Raw genomic sequence first — 19,601 nt, forward strand, 5'->3', positions numbered from 1 at the left:
AATATGTTGTTTTGTGCTCTTATTTCATAGGAAAGAAAAGGAAGTACCTTTCTCCTGGTCACATGGTTGGTGAGTGATTAAATAAGAACCTGGTTATTATTCCATTTTTTAAAACTCTCAGCATGGTATTCTTTTCCTTAGACTTAAGAACATGTATCTACTTTCTTTCAGTAATATTTTTTTTAAAATATAGAATGACGTATTCTCTCATATAAGGGTAGAGTTAAAAAAAGAAGGCCTATATAAAGAATGATTATATATGTGACTGTTGCTCTTCAAATATTGTTTTTTAAAGGGGCTACTTAGGGACCTCTAGAAACTTTCAGCACTCCAGCTTTGAGGCTGACTGATTTGTCTCAGAGATTAATTAGGAAATGATAGGGAAAGAATCAAAGCATTGGCTTTGGCGTGTTTCCCAGTCACACAAACTGCTTGTGTGTGTGTATTATGCCATCCCCATCACGCATTTCTCACTTCAGAAAGAATTTGAGCTTGTGTGTTTTTTATTAGTTTGGACTTTCATTCTCAGCCTATGCAAGTTTCTGTGGGAATCACTCCTGATTATGACCACATCCATTAGGGGAGAACTGATCAATTACAAGCACACTGTCCTCTGCAAGGAGCAATAAGACCCTTGGGACCCCAGTTGGTGCTCCAACTTTGAGATCACTTTGCTATTCTCCCTCCAGCAGATTCCAGCAGGAGATACAATCTAGAGCCTCAAAAGGCAGGGCTGGAAACTAAACGACAACTTGGCTGTCAGTATTCTGGGCTTGAACCTGCTTTGGCATGGGGGTGGATAAGATGACCTCATAGGTCTTTTTCATCTCCAATTTCTGTGAACCATTGTTCTTGGGAATAGATGATTTAATAGGCTAATACACATTTGTGTTTGCCCATCCTGATGTTCCTTTTATTTGTTATATTTTACTTGGTTACCCTGGGAAGAATAAATACTTTATGTAAGTCCAGAGGCACTCAGAGGTCAAAATCTACAAAGGGCAGAGTTTGAAGGGATGTGGTCAAGAAAGAGAGAGATGGTACATAGGAAATCTGAGCTCACAAGTGCTTTATGCATGTTCCTGGAACAAAGTTTGAGGGAAAGCACCAAGATGTAATGTCTTCTGCTACAGTGGAAAGAATATAAATACGGAGACAGAAGACCTAGTTTGAACTCTGACTTACTGGCTTCTAATGACTTCAGCTTCCACATAGATTATGGATTCAATAATAGTTACCCTGCTTATTTCAAGAGGATTGGTTTAAGAATCATCTGAAAGACTATGTGTCTGTGTATTACAAGAGTAAAGAGATATATAAATTAGTGATACTATCAATATTTAATGAAATGATTCTTATGCTCAGAGCTGAATAGAGTACTTCTGTGTACAAAAATCTATGCCAAAAACAGCTTTATTTTCTGAAAGTAATTTTGGGAGAAAGTACAAGAAATTAACAATGGGGAAATTAAGTTTAATCAGTGCACAGGAAGAAGGAGAAATAAAACCTCAAATGTTCCCATCTTATGGTTTGCTTAGCATGTTAACCAAAGCACTTTTCAAAGTCAGAGAAATTGAAAATCACTATTGATCTTTTTCTTATGATGAACGACTCCTAGGCATTTTAAAAGTAACAATCTAAATGGTTTAATATTCAAAGAAGCTGACTGAAAGAATGTAATTCAATATATATTTTTCTCAGCAAGACTATGACCCAAATTTAGAAGGAAAAAAATATTCCCTGCCTTTAAGAATCACAGTTTAAAGGGGGAAAATGAATTAGTGAATTAATGAATACATTCAATGTTTTTTAGGGGTTAGATCAGATCAGATCAGATCAGTCGCTCAGTCGTGTCTGACTCTTTGAGACCCCATGAATCGCAGCACTCCAGGCCTCCCTGTCCATCACCAACTCCCGGAGTTCACTCAAACTCACGTCCATCGAGTCAGTGATGCCATCCAGCCATCTCATCCTCTGTTACCCCTTCTCCTCTTGCCCCCAATCCCTCCCAGCATCAGAGTTTTTTCAATGAGTCAACTCTTTGCATGAGGTGGCCAAAGTCCTGGAGTTTCAGCTGTAGCATCATTCCTTCCAAAGAAATCCCAGGGCTGATCTCCTTCAGAATGGACTGGTTGGATCTCCTTGCAGTCCAAGGGATTCTCAAGAGTCTTCTCCAACAACACAGCATCAATTCTTCAGCACTCAGCCTTCTTCACAGTCCAACTCTCACATCCATACATGACCACTGGAAAAACCATAGCCTTGACTAGACGAACCTTTGTTGGCAAAGCAATGTCTCTGCTTTTGAATATGCTATCTAGGTTGGTCATAACTTTCCTTCCAAAGAGTAAGCGTCTTTTAATTTCATGGCTGCAGTCACCATCTGCAGTGATTTTGGAGCCCAGAAAAATAAAGTCTGACATTGTTTCCACTGTTTCCCTATCTATTTCCCATGAAGTGATGGGACCAGATGCCATGATCTTCATTTTCTGAATGTTGAGTTTTAAGCCAACTTTTTCGCTCTCCACTTTTACTTTCATCAAGAGACTTTTGAGTTCCTCTTCACTTTCTGCCATAAGGGTGGTGTCATCTGCATATCTGAGGTTATTGATATTTCTCCTGGCAATCTTGATTCCAGCTTGTGTTTCTTCCAGTCCAGCGTTTCTCATGATGTACTCTGCATATAAGTTAAATAAACAGGGTGACAATATACAGCCTTAACGCACTCCTTTTCCTATTTGGAACCAGTCTGTTGTTCCATGTCCAGTTCTAACTGTTGCTACCTGACCTGCATACAGACTTCTCAAGAGGCAGATCAGGTGGTCTGGTATTCCCATCTCTTTCAGAATTTTCCACAGTTTCTTGTGATCCACACAGTCAAAGGCTTTGGCATAGTTAATAAAGCAGAAATAGATGTTTTTCTGGAACTCTCTTGCTTTTTCCATGATCCAGCGGATGTTGGCAATTTGATCTCTGGTTCCTCTGCGTTTTCTAAAACCAGCTTGAACATCTGGAAGTTCACAGTTCACATATTGCTGAAGCCTGGCTTGGAGAATTTTGAGCATTACTTTACTAGCGTGTGAGATGAGTGCAATTGTGCAGTAGTTTGAGCATTCTTTGGCATTGCCTTTCTTTAGGATTGGAATGAAAACTGATCTTTTCCAGTCCTGTGGCCACTGCTGAGTTTTCCAAATTTGCTGGCATATTGAGTGCAGCACTTTCACAGCATCATGTTTCAGGATTTGGGAATTCTATCACCTCCACTAGGTTTGTTCATAGTGATGCTTTCTAAGGCCACTTGACTTCACATTCCAGGATATCTGGTTCTAGGGATTAAGATAGGATCAAAATGATTCTTACAAAAGGGTTTTATTTGGTTCTACTTCTTCTCAAATTACTCATTGGTATCTGGGAGTTGTCTTATGAGTGATCCACCCACTAAATCATTGGCCATCATTTTGTAAACACTATTTTTGTCCTTTCCTATTCCTGTTCATGTAGTAATCCCTCTTGGCTTTGTTAAATTTCAGTGAAGCCCCTATTACTGTTGACCCTCAGGGATGCCTCTCTCCTGGTCCCTGTTTGAGTTGCCTCTGTGGCCCATAAGTGCCTCTTCTGGCATTAGTACAGCACAAGGAACATTAAACAAATAGATCAGACAGGTGTATAAACAAACTGCAGTAGAAATGCCTAGTAGGAATCTATTGATTCTACTTAGCTAGGGGAATGTGGTGGGTTCATCGAATGCTGTTCCTGAAAGAACACATTTATTTTTAAAATACAAAACTAAATGTGTTGACAGAGAGGAGAGAAAAGACATCCGAGGATTATGGAAGTATATGGGCTTCCTTCATAGCTCACTTGGTAAAGAATCCACCTGCAATACAGGAGACCCCAGTTCAATTCATGGGTCGGGAAGCTCCGTTGGAGAAGAGATAGGCTACCCACTCCAGTATTCTTGGGCTTCCCTTGTGGGTCAGCTGGTAAAGAATCTACCTGCAATGTGGGAGACTTGGGTTCGATCCCTTGGTTGGGAAGACCCCCTGGAGAAGGGAAAGACTATGCATGCCAGTATTCTGGCCTGGAGAATTCCATGAACTATATAGTCCATGGGGTCACAAAGAGTTGGACACGACTGAGTGACTTTCACTTTCACTTTCATGGACAAAAGCACAGACATGTAAGAGTTTATACCATCTAGTTTAGAAAAAAAAAGTAAAGCCTTTTCTCAAAGGCAGTATAATAAAATACTTAGGTAACAAAAGCACATTAGAACAAAGGCCAACCATGTCTATAAAAGATGGAATGTCTAGTTTTACTCCGCCACCATTCTATCTTCCTATGGTAGCATAAGAAGTAGAGTTAGTAGCATTTCTTTTCTCATTAAACAATAAAACAATTTGAATTAAAATTCCTCTAAGTGAAGTTCTGAGGTGGAGAAGAGCTGTGGTGAGTTCAAAGAGTAATGAAGCATATTACTGAAATGCCTGGAGACCTAACCACTAAGGGCTTAGAAACCATAACTATAACCAGCAAGTTGTCCATTTGGTGGTAGCAAATATAAACTAAGCTGAGTGTCTGAGACTTTAAAGTCTTTTTACTGAGACACATGTACCCCAGCGTTCATTATAGCACTGTTTACATTAGCTAGGACATGGAAGCAACCTAGATGTCCATCAGCAGACGAATGGATAAGGAAGTTGTGGTACATATACACAATGGAATATTCAGTTCAGTTCAGTTCAGTCGCTCGGTCGTATCCGACTCTTTGCGACCCCATGAATCGCAGCCTCCCTGTCCATCACCATCTCCCGGAGTTCACTGAGACTCACGTCTATCGAGTCGGTGATGCCATCCAGCCATCTTATCCTCTGTCGTCCCCTTCTCCTCCTGCCCCCAATCCCTCCCAGCAGCAGAGTCTTTTCCAATGAGTCAACTCTTCGCATCAGGTGGTCAAAGTACTGCTCAGCTATAAAAAGGAGGACACGTGAGTCAGTTCTAATGAGGTGGATGAAACTGGAGCTTATTATACAGAGTGAAGTAAGTCAGAAAGAGAAACACGAATACTGTATATTAACACATATGTATAAAATTTAGAAAGATGGTAACGATGATCCTATATGCAAGGCAGCAAAAGAGACACAGACTTTTGGACTCTGAGAGAGAAGGTGAGGGTGGGATGTTTTGAGAGAACAGCATTGAAACATGTATATCACCATATATAAAATAGATGACTGGTGCAAGTTTGATGCATGAAGCAGGGCACTCAAAGCTGGTGCTCTGGAACAACTCAGAGGGGTGGTGTGGGGAGAGAAGTGGGAGGTGGGTTCAGGATGGGGGGACACATGTGCCCCTGTGGGTAGTTCATGTTGATGTATGGCAAAAACAATCACAATATTGCAAAGTAATTATCTTTCAATTAAAATAAATAACTTAATTTAAAAAGGTCTCTTTACCTTGACTCATGAGTGTCTAATGTAGTAATTAGTACATCAGTTAAATTGTATCCTAAATACAACCACTTGTTTTCAGAAACTGAGTAGTTTCGATGGAAGTTTCCGATTAAACATGCAGAAGGCACTCAGGTTTTATTCTAAGGCATAAAAAGTTGTGTTGAGACCCATGGTTCTGTATCCACATAGTCTTTACTCTGTGTAAATCAATGTGATTTCCTGGCATCATCAACCACTATACTAGGACAACTTGAAGGCTATCGTTTTGTATAAAAAAGATTGTTTCCTCTTTGAACCACAGCTTCCTATGAGTTGTTTGGTTTATACTACCATCCTCCCCCACCTCCCTAAACCACTCAGTAGCAACAGATATGTTGAGTTATACTTTCCTCCAGCTGCTCCAGCAATGCTTTTCTGGTTGGTTTTTTCCTCTCACTAGTAGGTATATATAATATCAGTTGTGCTCTGGATTAAATGATAAGCTCTGAGAGGGTAGGGACCAGGGAACTATTTGGGAGTTGACTGTGAGTTGATGTTTTTATGTGAGGTAATCATGTTGCTGTCTTACGCACCACATCATCAATTTTGGTAAGTCAGGGTCTAAAAATGCATTCTTTAGAGCAGCAGAGGGTTTGAAAACTTCTTAGAAATTTCAGAGATAGATTTCTCTGCTCATGTACCCCCAGAAAATTTCTCTTTGTCCTTTTTTCAAGACTTTTTTTACATTTTCACAAACACAGGACAAAAAGATGATAAAAATAGTGTTGAAAACATACTGTGTATTTGGGTCTGTACTAAACAATTTCCATAGAGATGACGCTTACTCTTCCCTGTAACTCAATGATCTCCATATTAAAGATGCAGAAACTAAGACTTTAGACAGAATAAGTAAACATTCCAAGGTCGCATGGTGAGAATGTAGCGGGGCTAGGGCTGAAATCCAGGTCTGATGGCGCTAAAACCTGTGCTTTTCAGTGGGAACTCTCAGTCTTCACCATTCAAACACAAACAAGGCTAATCTGTGACAGGGGAGGACAGGATTTGGGGTTATTACTGTGGACCTTGGGTTTGCTGTTATTTCATCTTTTTTTTTTTTTTTTTGCAATAGTGAAGTGAAGTGAAAGTCACTCAGTCATGTCCAACTCTTTGCTACCCCATGGACTATACAGTCCTTGGAATTCTCCAGGCCAGAATACTGGAATAGGTAGCATTTCCCTCTCCAGGGGATCTTCTCAACCCAGGGATCAAACCCAGGTTTCACACATTGCAGGTGGCTTCTTTACCAGCTGAACCAATACCTGAATGATAAACTTAGAAATTAGTCAAAATTCTTCTGGATGAAGCTATGAAGACACAGATCATATTATCTTGGAAGATTGTTTTTCAAAAAGAGAAATATATAATATTAAGAATGGAATGTTGGTTGATAGACAAGTGCAAAGATTTAATCAAAGTAATAAAATACAGAATAGGAATAACTAGTTGACACAAGCTAATCTAAAAATTATTTGGGTACCAAAACATGTATTGTATTAACTTTAAAAAAAAAAAAAAAGTTAAGGTAGCCTATGACTTAGAATTGAAAAAAGAGAGACTAGGAAAATGCACTTTTCTCATATACTCAGAAAGATAATGCCTTTACTAACATATTGACTTAAATTTGATTTACCCTTAAAGAAAAGTAGAGAAATCAAAGATTATTTAGGGAAAAACTACCAAAAGATGGAAGACATTGAAGCTGAGAATTATAGGTAAATGTTAATAGCATTTGAGTTGTTCAGTTTAGAGAGAAATCAAAGTTAACACTCACTGTACACCTAAAATTGTTGTAAAAGCTGAATTTTTTCATTGGCTTCTACTTTTACATGGAGGGGAAGGATCAGATTGTGTTTCAGATTTATGTCATTTTGCGCAAAGAAATTTTCTTTTCTGAAAAATTATATGTAAATCAAGAGTTTTCACCAAAATAAAACTATGAGAGAAAAGAGCCGAGGAATTTCATTAATAGATTCAAGTCTGAAAGAAGTGAAAACCCTGAGTTATTCTTTTCTATGGCACTGCGAACAGACCACAGGTCCCCCACTTCATACCCCACTTCCTCCAAAAAGCCTCTGTGAGTCAGTTCGTGCTGTGACTGACATATAAATTTTTCTAAAGCGATTGAAATGGAACAAAACCAGAACATCAAAATGCTCTCCAAACCCAACCTGACCCAACCTGATATTTCCCTTGGTTTGAATCCCTGGTATTAAAAAAGAAAAAAAGAAAAAAAGAAAAAAAGCTTTAAATGCTCTAGAGAGCCTTTCTGGAGAAGGCAATGGCACCCCATCCCAGTACTCTTGCCTGGAAAATCCCATGGACGGAGGAGCCTGGGAGGCTGCAGTCCATGGGGTCGCTAAGAGTCGGACACGACTGAGCGACTTCACTTTCACTTTTCACTTTCCTGCATTGGAGAAGGAAATGGCAACCCACTCCAGTGTTCTTGCCTGGAGAATCCCAGGGATGGGGGAGCCTAGTGAGCTGCTGTCTGTGGGGTCGCACAGAGTCGGACACGACTGAAGTGACTTAGCAGCAGTAGCAGCAGCAGAGAGCCTTTCTATTTCAAAAAGAAATTCTATGGTGAATGCTTAGGGAAAAAAAAGACACGGATCTATTTGTTTTGCAAATGTTGATATGGGGGTCTGATTTGCTTGAACTATCTAGTTATCTAGAAGTTTTGATTATACTGATGTGGTCAAAGTAGATATAACAACACCACTTTGAGTCCCATGCCTATAATTGAATCAACAAGACAACTTTGCTGATTATTTTATATTAAAATTAATTATGCAATTAGGGTGATAAATGGCATGCTTAGTCTCCTTTACAGAGAGAGAAGTCTGGAAAATTGATATCCTTAGACTTTCCATACTTAGAAAATTTAGGAACTTCAAACAAGAATGTTGCCCATTTATTGGCCCCTTCAGTTTTGCACTCTGTGCAAAACAGTCTGTAGGTGTTGCTCCTACAGTATCTGTGCTAGCTCCTCCTATTAGACCACAGAAAGACTGGGCAGCCTTATTGGAGAGCAGCCTTAGCCAAGGAATAGATACCACTTCTGACTTTCTTTTACTTGACCACTGGGAAGGTTCTTAATAATTTATAATCTTGATATCTCAAGCTTGTGTCCCTTGTTCACATGGAAGCAAATATAGCTTTTTTATTTATTTTTCTGAGCAACTATAAGAAGGACCTTCCAAGCCATAGTTTATTGTTCATAGTTTCTGGTTTTTTTTTTTTTTTTTTTTTTTAATTTGACTACTTGGTGGGATCCTGGGAATATGGAGACCTCATCATTCTTTAAGATTTGAGATATACTTAGAGGCTAAATTAAAATCAGTCTCCACACAATAGCAAAGGGTATGTGTTAGGAGTGGGTGGTGATGTTGAATTAGGAATGGCTAGGTGCAACTTCTCTTCCAAAGGTGTGAAGCCAATTACCCTGACCTGCTAGAGCAGGACACATAAAAAGCTCCTAATAGAATGTCTACTTCTATTCATTTCACTTCTACTTATTACAGTTGACTCTTTGACTTCTAGAGACTTTAGCATCCACGGATTTTGGTATCAGTAGGAGATTCTGGAACCAACCCATACCAGTCCCCAAAAGTGACTAGTTTAATTGTGGGTTTGGATTCAAAAGGACATGATTGGGATTTGGGAAGGGATTGGTTGCTCAGATACAGATAAGGCAAGAACTGTAAACCAAAGTGAAGAAGTGGAACCTGAGAATTTTGCTGACCCTGAAAAACGGGGACTGTTTTATAAAACAAAAGGTCAGAAACACGTGGAGAAGGTATCAAATTTTATTGCCAGATAAGTGACATTCCATTTTATTGTTTTCCTCTATTTCTTTGCATTGATCACAGAGGAAGGCTTTCCTATCTCTCCTTGCTATTCTTTGGAAATCCACGTTCAAATGGGTATATCTTTCCTTTTCTCCTTTGCCTTTCACTTCTCTTCTTTTCTCAGCTATTTGTAAGCCTCCTCGGACAACCATTTTGCCTTTTTGCATTCCTTTTTCTTGGGGATGGTCTTGATCACTGCCTCCTGTGCAATGTCATGAACCTCTGTCCATAGTTCTTCAGGCACTCTATCAGGTACCTCTTCAGGTACTCTAATTCCTTGAATCTCTCTGTCACTTCCACAGTATAATTATAAGGAATTTGGTTTAGGTCATACCTGAATGGTCTAGTGGTTTTCCCCACTTTCTTCAATTTAAGTGTGAATTTGGCAATAAGGAGTTCATGATCTGAGCCACAGTCAGCTCCTGGTCTTGTTTTTGCTGACCATGTAGAGCTTCTCTTCAAGACTAGAAGTCTTTTCAAGAAAATTAGTGATATCAAGGGAACATTTCATGTAAAGATGGGCACAATAAAACACAGAAATGGTATGGACCTAGCAGAAGCAGAAGATATTAAGAAGAGACGGCAAGAATACACATAACTATAGAAAAAAGATCATCATGACCCAGATAACTACGATGGTGTGATCACTCACCTAGAGCCAGACATCCTGGAATGTGAAGTCAAGTGGGCCTTAAGAAACATCACTACTAGCAAAGCTAAAGGAGGTGATGGAATTCCAGCTGAGCTATTTCAAATCATAAAAGATGATGCTATGAAAATGCTGCACTCAATATGCCAGCAAATTTGGAAAACTCAGCAGTGGCCACAGGGCTGGAAAAGATCAGTTTTCATTCCAATCCCAAAGAAGGGCAATGTCAAAGAATGTTCAGACTACTGCACAATTGCACTTATCTCACACACTAGCAAAATAATGCCCCAAATTCTCCAAGCCAGGCTTCAACAGTATGCAAACTGTGAACTTCCAGATGTTCAAGCTGCATTTAGAAAAGGCAGAGGAACCAGAGATAAAAATGCCAACATCTGTTGGATCATCAAAAAAGCAAGAGAGTTCCAGAAAAACATCTACTTCTGTTTTATTGACTATATCAAAGCCTTTGAAGATCATGTCATCTGGTCCCATCACTTCATGGCAAACAGATGCGGAAACAATGGAAACAGTGACAGATTTTATTTTCTTGGGATCCAAAATCATTGTAGATGGTGACTGCAGCCATGAAATTAAAAGATGTTTGCTCCTTGGAAGAAAAGCTATGACCAACCTAGACAGCATATTAAAGAGCAGAGACATTATTTTGCCAACAAAGGTCCATCTAGTCAAGGCTATGGTTTTTCCAGTGGTCATGTATGGATGTGAGAGTTGGACCATAAAGAAAACTGAGTGCCAAAGAATTGATGGTTTTGAACTGTGGTGTTGGAGAAGACTCTTGAGAGTCCCTTGGACTGCAAGGAGATCCAACCAGTCAATCCTAAAGGAAATAAGTCCGGAATATTGACTGGAAGGACTGATGTTGAAGCTGAAACTCCAATACTTTGGCCACCTGATGTGAAGAACTGACTCATTGAAAAGACCCTGATGCTGGGAAAGAGTGAAGGCAGGAAGAAAAGGGGATGACAGAGGATGAGATGGTTGGATTGCATCATGGACTTGATGCACATGAGTTTGTGCAAGCTTCGGGAGTTGGTGATGGATAGGGAGGCCTGGCGTGCTGCAGTCCATGGTGTCGCAGAGTCTGACATGACTGAACTGAACTGAACTGAGCTGAAGTGACACTCCAGTTACTTATTCCAAAGAGATCTTTATTGCAAAACAAGTTGTCTGATCTTTGACAAGTATTTAATCTCTCCCATAATATGCTTCCCTAATACCATTAACTAGAAATTATCTTTTCTCAGTATTATTTTGTGGACTGAATTAAAATATAGAAGTTGGCTGACACAGTAACTGAAGCATAGTAGACTTAGAGAATACTAGTTCTCTTCCTTTTTATGAACTTAACTGTTAAAACATATAAGGATAGCACAACAATTATATCACCCACTTATTGAGTGTCATTGCTCACTATTAAGTACTAGGTGTTTTACAAATTTTCTTTTTATTTTGCAGCGACTCTTTGTGACTCCATGAACTGAAATCTGCCAAGCTACTCCATCCATGAGATTTCCCAGGCACAAGTATTGGAGTGGGTTCCCATTTCCTCTTCCAGGGAATATTCCTGACCCCAGGGGTGGAATCTGTATCTCCTGCATTGCAGGTGAATTCTTTACCACTGAACCAGCAGGGAAGCCTATATTGGAGCATAGTTAATTAATAATGTTGTGTTAGTTTTTGGTGTATAGCAAAATGATTCAGTTATACATATACATGTATCTATTCTTTTCCAATTTAAGTTATTACAGAATATTGAGCAATGTTCCTGTCCTATGTAGTAGTTCCTTGTTGATTACCTATTTTAAATAAAGCACTGTGTACATGTCAATATCAAACTCCAATTTATCCCTTGCTTTTAGCTCTACTTTTGATTTTATCAAAGTGAAAGAGTCATTTTTACTCAATAATCAAGAAGATTGTATTTTTCTGAGTTATTTTTTAAAACTTTGAGATATCTTGGTAATCTAGAAAACATCTAGTTATTTTCTTTGTGAGAGTCCTGATTGTTAACATTGTATTACATATTGTTTTGTATCTAACATTTTTCACTCAACAATATATTTGGAAAGTTCATTTAAGTTGTGCATGTAACTGTAGTTTATTTATTTTCAACTGTGAATAGATATCTCTGGGAGGAATATACCATAACTGGCCATGTGGAGAGTTTTCAGTTAGAAGCTATGATGAAGAGCGCCGCTGTGAATTTTCTTGTACCTGTCTTTTGGTGCAAATGTGTTTGCATTTCTGTCGGAGTAGAATTGTTGGACTATAAGATATGTGAGATTTCAGTTTTAATAAGTGCTACCAGTTTTGGGAAGTAGTTATATGCTTTACACTTCTACCAGCAATGAATTCCAATTATTACATGCCCATCAACATTTGTTATTTGTTTTTTTCATTTTATTCATTCTGGCAAGTGTGTAATGATACTGCGCTTGTGGTTTACATTTGCAATTTCCTGATGACAATGACACTGAGCCTTTTCACTCTGTTTATTGGCCATTTGTATATCCTCTTTTATGAAGTATTATTTTGGTATTTTTGTATCAAATGGACCATCTTCTTACTGATTTCTCTTTATTTTCTGGATATGAACCCTTTGTGAGTTTTAGGACTGTAAATATCTTCTTCATCTCCCTGGCTTATTTTTTCTATTCTCTTGACATCTTTTGAGGAATATACATTTTTAATTTAATATATTCCATTGTATTAATTCTTTCCTTCAAGGATAGTGCTTTTTACTTGCTGGTTAAATCATTCCTTCCCTTGTCTGTTATATTTTAGAACTTTGCTGTTTTGCCTTTCACATTTAGGTCTACAATCTACCTGAAGTAGATATTTGGAGGCAATTTAAGGTAGAGGATGTTTCGTCTTTATGTATATCCTACTATGTGAACTACTTATTAAAGAGATATCACTTTTTGCTTAGTTGTACAGTGCCACCTTTGTCTTCAATATAGAATCCACATCTGGGTGAGATTGATACAGATTCCTTAGTTATATAGATTCCTTACTTTTTCTCATAGATCTAACTGTTGGTCCTTGAGCCAATATTACATTGTCTTAGTTACTGATGCTTTATAACTGAGTCTGATATAATCTGATATTTGGGAGAGCAGATACTTATATGCTTTTCCATCAGATGATTCTTGAACAGTCTTGATTTTCTTAATCTTTTAATAGAAATTTTAGAATCAGCTTTTTAAGACTCACCAAAATTTTCCCCCCAAAAAAAAAAAAAACCCCACAAAACTTTAGAAGTTTTTGGAGAGGGGATTGCATTAAATCATCAAAATCAATTTGGGGAGTACTGACATATTGAATATTAATTTTAGCATTCTATAAGCATAATATATCCTTTTATTGAATTCCATTTTCTTTGATTTTTCTGCTATGTACTTTGTACATTTCTATGTAGAAGTCTCATAAAACTTTCTTTAGATTTACCCCTAGAAATCTGACAATTTGATACTATAGAAAGGATATCTTTCAAAGAATTCAACTTCCCTTTCTGTCAATTGCAATTGAACACGACTCAACAGTTTTTTTTACATTAATTTTTACCCAGCAATTTTTAAAAGCTATTATTGTAAAATAGCTTTTACAATAACAAAAAAGGCATTACTGTAAAATTTTTATATAATCACATCATCTGTGAATAATAAGAATTTGATTTCTTCCTTTTTTGTCTTTATACTTCTTATTTATTTTTCTCATAGAACATTATGATTTTGAGTAGAAATGGTGATGGTGGCCATATTATTCTTATTTCTGATCTCAAAGGAAAATTTTTCAAAATTTATTATCATAAAGTAAGATGTCTGCTGAAGGTTTTAAAGATACTCTTTATCAGATTAAGAAAGCTTCTTAATATTCAAAGTTCATTAGGAATTTAAAAAAATCATATATATGTTAAATCTTTTCAAATGTGTCTCTGTTAATATTGAGATTTTTTTTCTCCATAATTCTATTAATGTGGTAAAGTATACTAGTTGATTTTCTACTGTTAAACCAGTTTTACTCTCCTGATACAATACAAATTGGTGATCCTGGTATGGCTTTGCTAATATAGTGTTTAAGAATTTTGCTTGTATATTCAGGAGTTAGTGAAAGTGAAAGTCACTCAGTCTTGTCTGACTCTGTGTGACCCCATGGACTATACAGTCCATGGAATTCTCTAGGCCAGAATACTGAAATGAGTAGCCTTTCCCTTCTCCAGGAGATCTTCCTAACCCAGGGATCGAACCCAGGTCTCCCACATTGCAGGCAAATTCTTTACCAGCTCAGCTACCAGGGTTAGATTTATCTGTAATTCTTTTTCCCCATATTGCCTTTATCAGGTTTTGTCATAAATTTTATACTGGCATTATAAATAAAAATGGGAAGCTTTTCCATCTTTTCTCTGCATTTGTGTAAAAATGACATCATTCCTTCTGAATATTTGCTAAAATTCACAGGTAACTGTTCTTGCTCCAGGATTTTCTTTGGAGGAAGGTATTTATTTACAGAGTAGTTTTTGCTGTTACAGAGTATTGTTGCTGTTCAATCACTGTTGTGTCTGACTCTGTGACCCCATGAACTGCAGCATGCCAGGCTTCCCAGTTCTTCACTCTCTCCCAGAGTTTGCTATCTAACCATGTCATACTCTTCCCCCTTCTCCCTTTGCCTTCAATGTTTCCCAACATCAGGAATTTTTCCAATGAGTCGGCTCTTCCCATCAGGTGGCCTAAGTATTGGAGCTTCAGCTTCATCATCAGTCCTTCCAATGAATATTCAGGGTTGATTTTCTTTGGCATTGACTGGTTTGATTTCCTTGCAGTCCAAGGAACTCTCAAAAGTCCTCCAGCACAATTCCAAAACATCAATTCTTCCATGCTCAGCCTTCTTTATGGTCCAAATCTCACATCTGTACGTGACTACTGGAAAAATCGTAGCTTTGACTACAGGGAACAGTGATAGTATTGCTTACATTTTCAATTCCTTCCTTCATCTTTGGTAACTATGTTTTTAGGTAAGTCAGCTATATTTGGAAACTTGTAAAAGTGTGTAATGTTAAGTTTCCAACCTCTGTTTCTTTAAGTTGTTTATGATTATAGCAACCATATGATTCATAATCCCACTGGAACACTTGAGAGTGAGAAGAGTACTACAAATTATTGAAATTCTTTATTTTTGATAGAATTTCTATATTTATTTACCTATATTGATTTCATTATTGTGGTGTACTTATAAAATGATTTCATTATTTTGGTGTAATTATAAAATGACTGAAAGTCTATTTTAAAATGAAAGTCTTTCTACAAAATATAAATAGCATTATCTATTTTCATTAATGCAAAAAAATCTTTATATTCAATTCCTAAGCATTATAAAATGAACAAAATGTTTGTTCTTAGTAAATATTCATATCATTTAATTAGTTTCTTGGCTGTATTTATCACTGACATTATTGTATTACTGATATTTTTCTGAAGAATATAATTTTTACAATATTTTCTTATTATCCTTAATTTTTTTCATATAATTGCCTGCAGTGTTTTCAAAATAGATTTTATCTTTCTAAATTTGAAACTGTTGACAATTTCAGTTGATATTTTTTGTAAAACAAAATATTTTAAATTAAGAACATACTCTTTCTACAGGTGTTGAGGTACCTCAAAGCTCATAGTAGTTTCCTGGAATAAATTTTATTATTTTTTCATAATGAAATACATAAATATTTCAGTCTAAATATTTTCACAAGTTCTGTCTTTTTTCTTCAATTCAGAGTACACGTCTTTGAAAAATATTTTTGCAAGGAAGAATTCATCAAACAAGTTGTCTATGGTTTTGACTCTTTTGAGCATTCACTAAATTCACATGCTGTAAAATTTCGGGCCTTTTCAATTTCATTCCACTCCAATTCAGAACATAAATTTACCCAATTAGAAGTAGAAACTCCATCAAAAGATTCTTATAACAAGTTAAAATTTACAAATTTCATTTGCAATATTTTAATGCTAAATCTTATACACTATTTGAGTTCCTAATAAATTATTTCTCCAAGTCTTCCTTCTTTTTAAAGGAATATATTTATATTTGTCTGAATGTTTGTCACTTAATTACAATTAGTAACTCTGAGAGTTGAAGTTTTATGCTATTCCATTTGGTGAATATTTTCATTAGAGGTTTCCAACTGATTCTGATAAAAATAAAACCAAATTTTGGAGTCTTATTTATCAAGAACTTAAAAAGCATTGTAGGCCATTGAGGTTAAATTATTATTAAGTTTACATATGTGTAAGCATATAAATATTCAGTGTTAATTTTATCTCAAAATTTTAAGTTGATTGTTGAAATTTGCATACATCCTGAGTACTGACAACTAGAGTTTTCATTTCAATTGGTAGAATATAGCAGCTTCTTTGGATGTAATTATGAATTTCCAGGTGGCACTAGTGGTAAAGAACCTACCTGACAAAGCAGAAGACATAAGAGACATGAGTTCGATCCCTGGGTTGGGAAGATCCCCTGGAGGAGGGCATGGCAACCCACTCCAGTATTCTTGTCTGGAGAATCCCGATGGACAAAGGAGCCTGGAGGGTTACAGTCCATTGTGTCACACAGAGCCAGACACAACTGAAGCAACATAGCACACATGAACAGCAGCTTCTTGGGATGTAATTATGAATTATGTGTAGACCAAATCAAGGATTAACACGTTTGAAATTTAGTAAGGCTATTGCCTTATGTTGGCATCATGCTTCATCAAAATTTGTATATTTATCACAAAAGCAAATACTTTTGTCTTTAATATTGGCTTTTCAAATGAAAGTTACAACAGCATTCACAAAAATGTCCCATTTTGACTTTCAACAGAAGGAAAATCCAAGCATTTGCTTCTGTATAAATGAATTCCCAAGCACTTGATTCTGTGTAAGCAACAAAAGCATTATGAAATCAACTGATGTTCTATTTGAAGCATCTGATGACACTAATATAAAGAGAGTGCTTACATATCTGGGTATTCATTGAAATAAGGGAGACAATATATTCATGGCTGTCACTTCATTTTCATATGTGCACAAGAAACTTTATCTTAACAAAATGAATGGAAGTAATTATGGCAGTCATTTGATCTAAATGAAAAGCGCTGCTTCACAGAATGAGTGAGTGAAAGTCACTCAGTCGTGTCTGACTCTTTGTGACTCAATCAATGGACTATAGAGTCCATGGAATTCTCCAGGCTGGAATACTGTAGTGGGTAGCCTTTTCCTTCTCCAGGGGATCTTCCCAACCCAGGGATCAAACCCAGGTTTCCCACATTACAGGCAGAGTCTTTATCAGCTGAGCCACAAGGTAAGCCCAAGAATACTGGAGTGCGTAGCCTATCTGTTCTCCAAGGGATCTTCTCCACCCAGAAATCAAACTGGGGTCTCCAGCATTGCAGGTGGATTCTTTACCAACTGAGCTATCAGGGAAGCACGAAGCATGTAAATATATCTACAACTGCTTTGGCTAGTTTTTGTATGCAAGAATAGCCTTCTCAAAATAACTATTAATTTAGAAGTATAAGTGTCTTCTGTCTTTGTGTGTGTGTGTGTCATCAGGAATAATGCCATGACTCCTATAAAGACTGGTAAATGTAAATTAACATTTTGTGTAAGTAACACGTTTATCAGCAATATTCTTGAGGAACTGAAATTTCATAGTTAATCTTTACTAAATATTTTAAAGTTCAAAATTCAAAAGATTAGAAAATAAGAAAGCATTACCTAACAATAAAGGAAGCATACAGTTACAGATTTACTCCATTCAATAAATGAAAACCATTGTAGCAAGATAGTTTAGGTTTCTCTAGTCTATACACTTTATGGCAGGGCTACACAGCTGTTTCCCCACATAAACTCCTCATTTAACCTGTAATTTCTCACTTGCCTCACAGACTCTACCACTGGTAGCCTGTCCATTTCATGCATCTCATAGGTCACACCTGAGTCATATTACAGCTCATTAGAACACCAAGAAGCTGACAGGGCAGTGGTGTTGAATAGTCCCCTACTTTCACCAGAGCCCAGAGTCAGCCCAGAGATGCCTTTCCTGAAAAGTGCACCTCACTTTATCAGCGAGTGCCTGCCTTGTTTCCTGTGGAGGAAGGTGTTAGCTAGGCTCGTCAGGGTTAGCAAAAGGAGTGGCAGGTTGCCATTTATCATCATCAGGTTTATAGTCAGAACTTGGTTCACTGAACATATATTACACATACAACTAGATAAAGCAATGGCATTGAGTCAAAGTACAAAAAAGAAATTCTACTGAATTCATCAGAAATTATTTTACTGCAAGTATTAAAACTGATAATTTATTACAAAAGGAAAGCTCAGGTGAAAAAAAGAGTTAGGATACCAGTGAAAATGATGTAAACTGGAACATTCTACAAATAATACTCTGGTAATTCCCTTTCCTTCCTTCCTCCTTCTCTGCCACCCTCTCTCTCCTCTTTCTCATTTCTCTCTTTCTTTCTCTCCTTTTCCCTCCGACTCTTTGCTTTCTCTCTGAAAAATCCTACCCTTATACCAAATTAGAGGGAATAATATGATGAATGCCGATGTACTTTCTCACAGCTTCAACAGTTTTCAACACATGATCAATTTGTTTCCTCTTCAGTCCTCTCATTATTCACTTCCCCTGCATTACTTTAAAGCAAACCTCAGACACCCTTTCTTTGCATCTGATGATTGTTTTTCAGATATTTTCAGGACATTTAACAGTTGCTGCCTGTTTTCTATTTTTTATATTGCTTGTTTGTGTGTTCTCTCCTATTTTCTTGATAGTCTCGTCCAGCGTTTATTGATTTTGTTAGGCTTTTCAAAGAAATGTCTCTTTTTTTTTCATTTTCTTTTTTAATATTTTTTAATATAAATTTATTTATTTTAATTGGAGGTTAATTACAACATTGTATTGGTTTTGCCATACATCAACATGAATCTGCCACAGGTATACACATATCTCTTTAGTGGCCTTCTCTACATTTTGTTTGTGGTTTCATTAATTTCTCTTATCTTTATTATTTTCTTTCTTCTACTTTCTTTTTGTTCAGTTGGATATTCTAATTTTTTCAGACGTATGCCAGCTCATACATCAACCTTTCTTCTTTTCTAATAAATGTACCCAGTCTTGTACACTTCTAAGTAGAGTATTTTGGTGGCGTTTCACAAATTTGAAATGCAATTTTATTTTCAATTGGGTCAAAAAATTTCCAAGAAAAAATTTTTTTTCCCAAATTTTTATTGTAATTTTTAATTCAAATTTTGAATTGTATTTTCATTTTCAGTTGGATCAAAACATTTTTTAGTAGTCACCGGGATTTCTTTTGACCCATAGGGTATTTAGTAGTACATTTCTTAATTTCCAATCATAAGAGGATTTTCCAGTTATCTTTTTATTATTGGTTCCTAGCGTAACTGTAGTAAGGAATATAGTGAAGAATTATATGCTGTATGGCTTCTGTTCATTCTTTTAATTAAAAAAATCCCACTTGAAAGTTTAATTAATTTGCATTAATTCACTTAAATTCAAGGAAATTGCTTTTACATTCAGTTTTAAATTTGTCAT

The sequence above is a fragment of the Bos grunniens genome, chromosome 5 (genome assembly GCF_055505025.1).
Source record: "Bos grunniens cultivar Pamir isolate PY7600 chromosome 5, Bosgru_T2T1.0, whole genome shotgun sequence".
Lineage (NCBI taxonomy): Eukaryota > Metazoa > Chordata > Mammalia > Artiodactyla > Bovidae > Bos > Bos grunniens.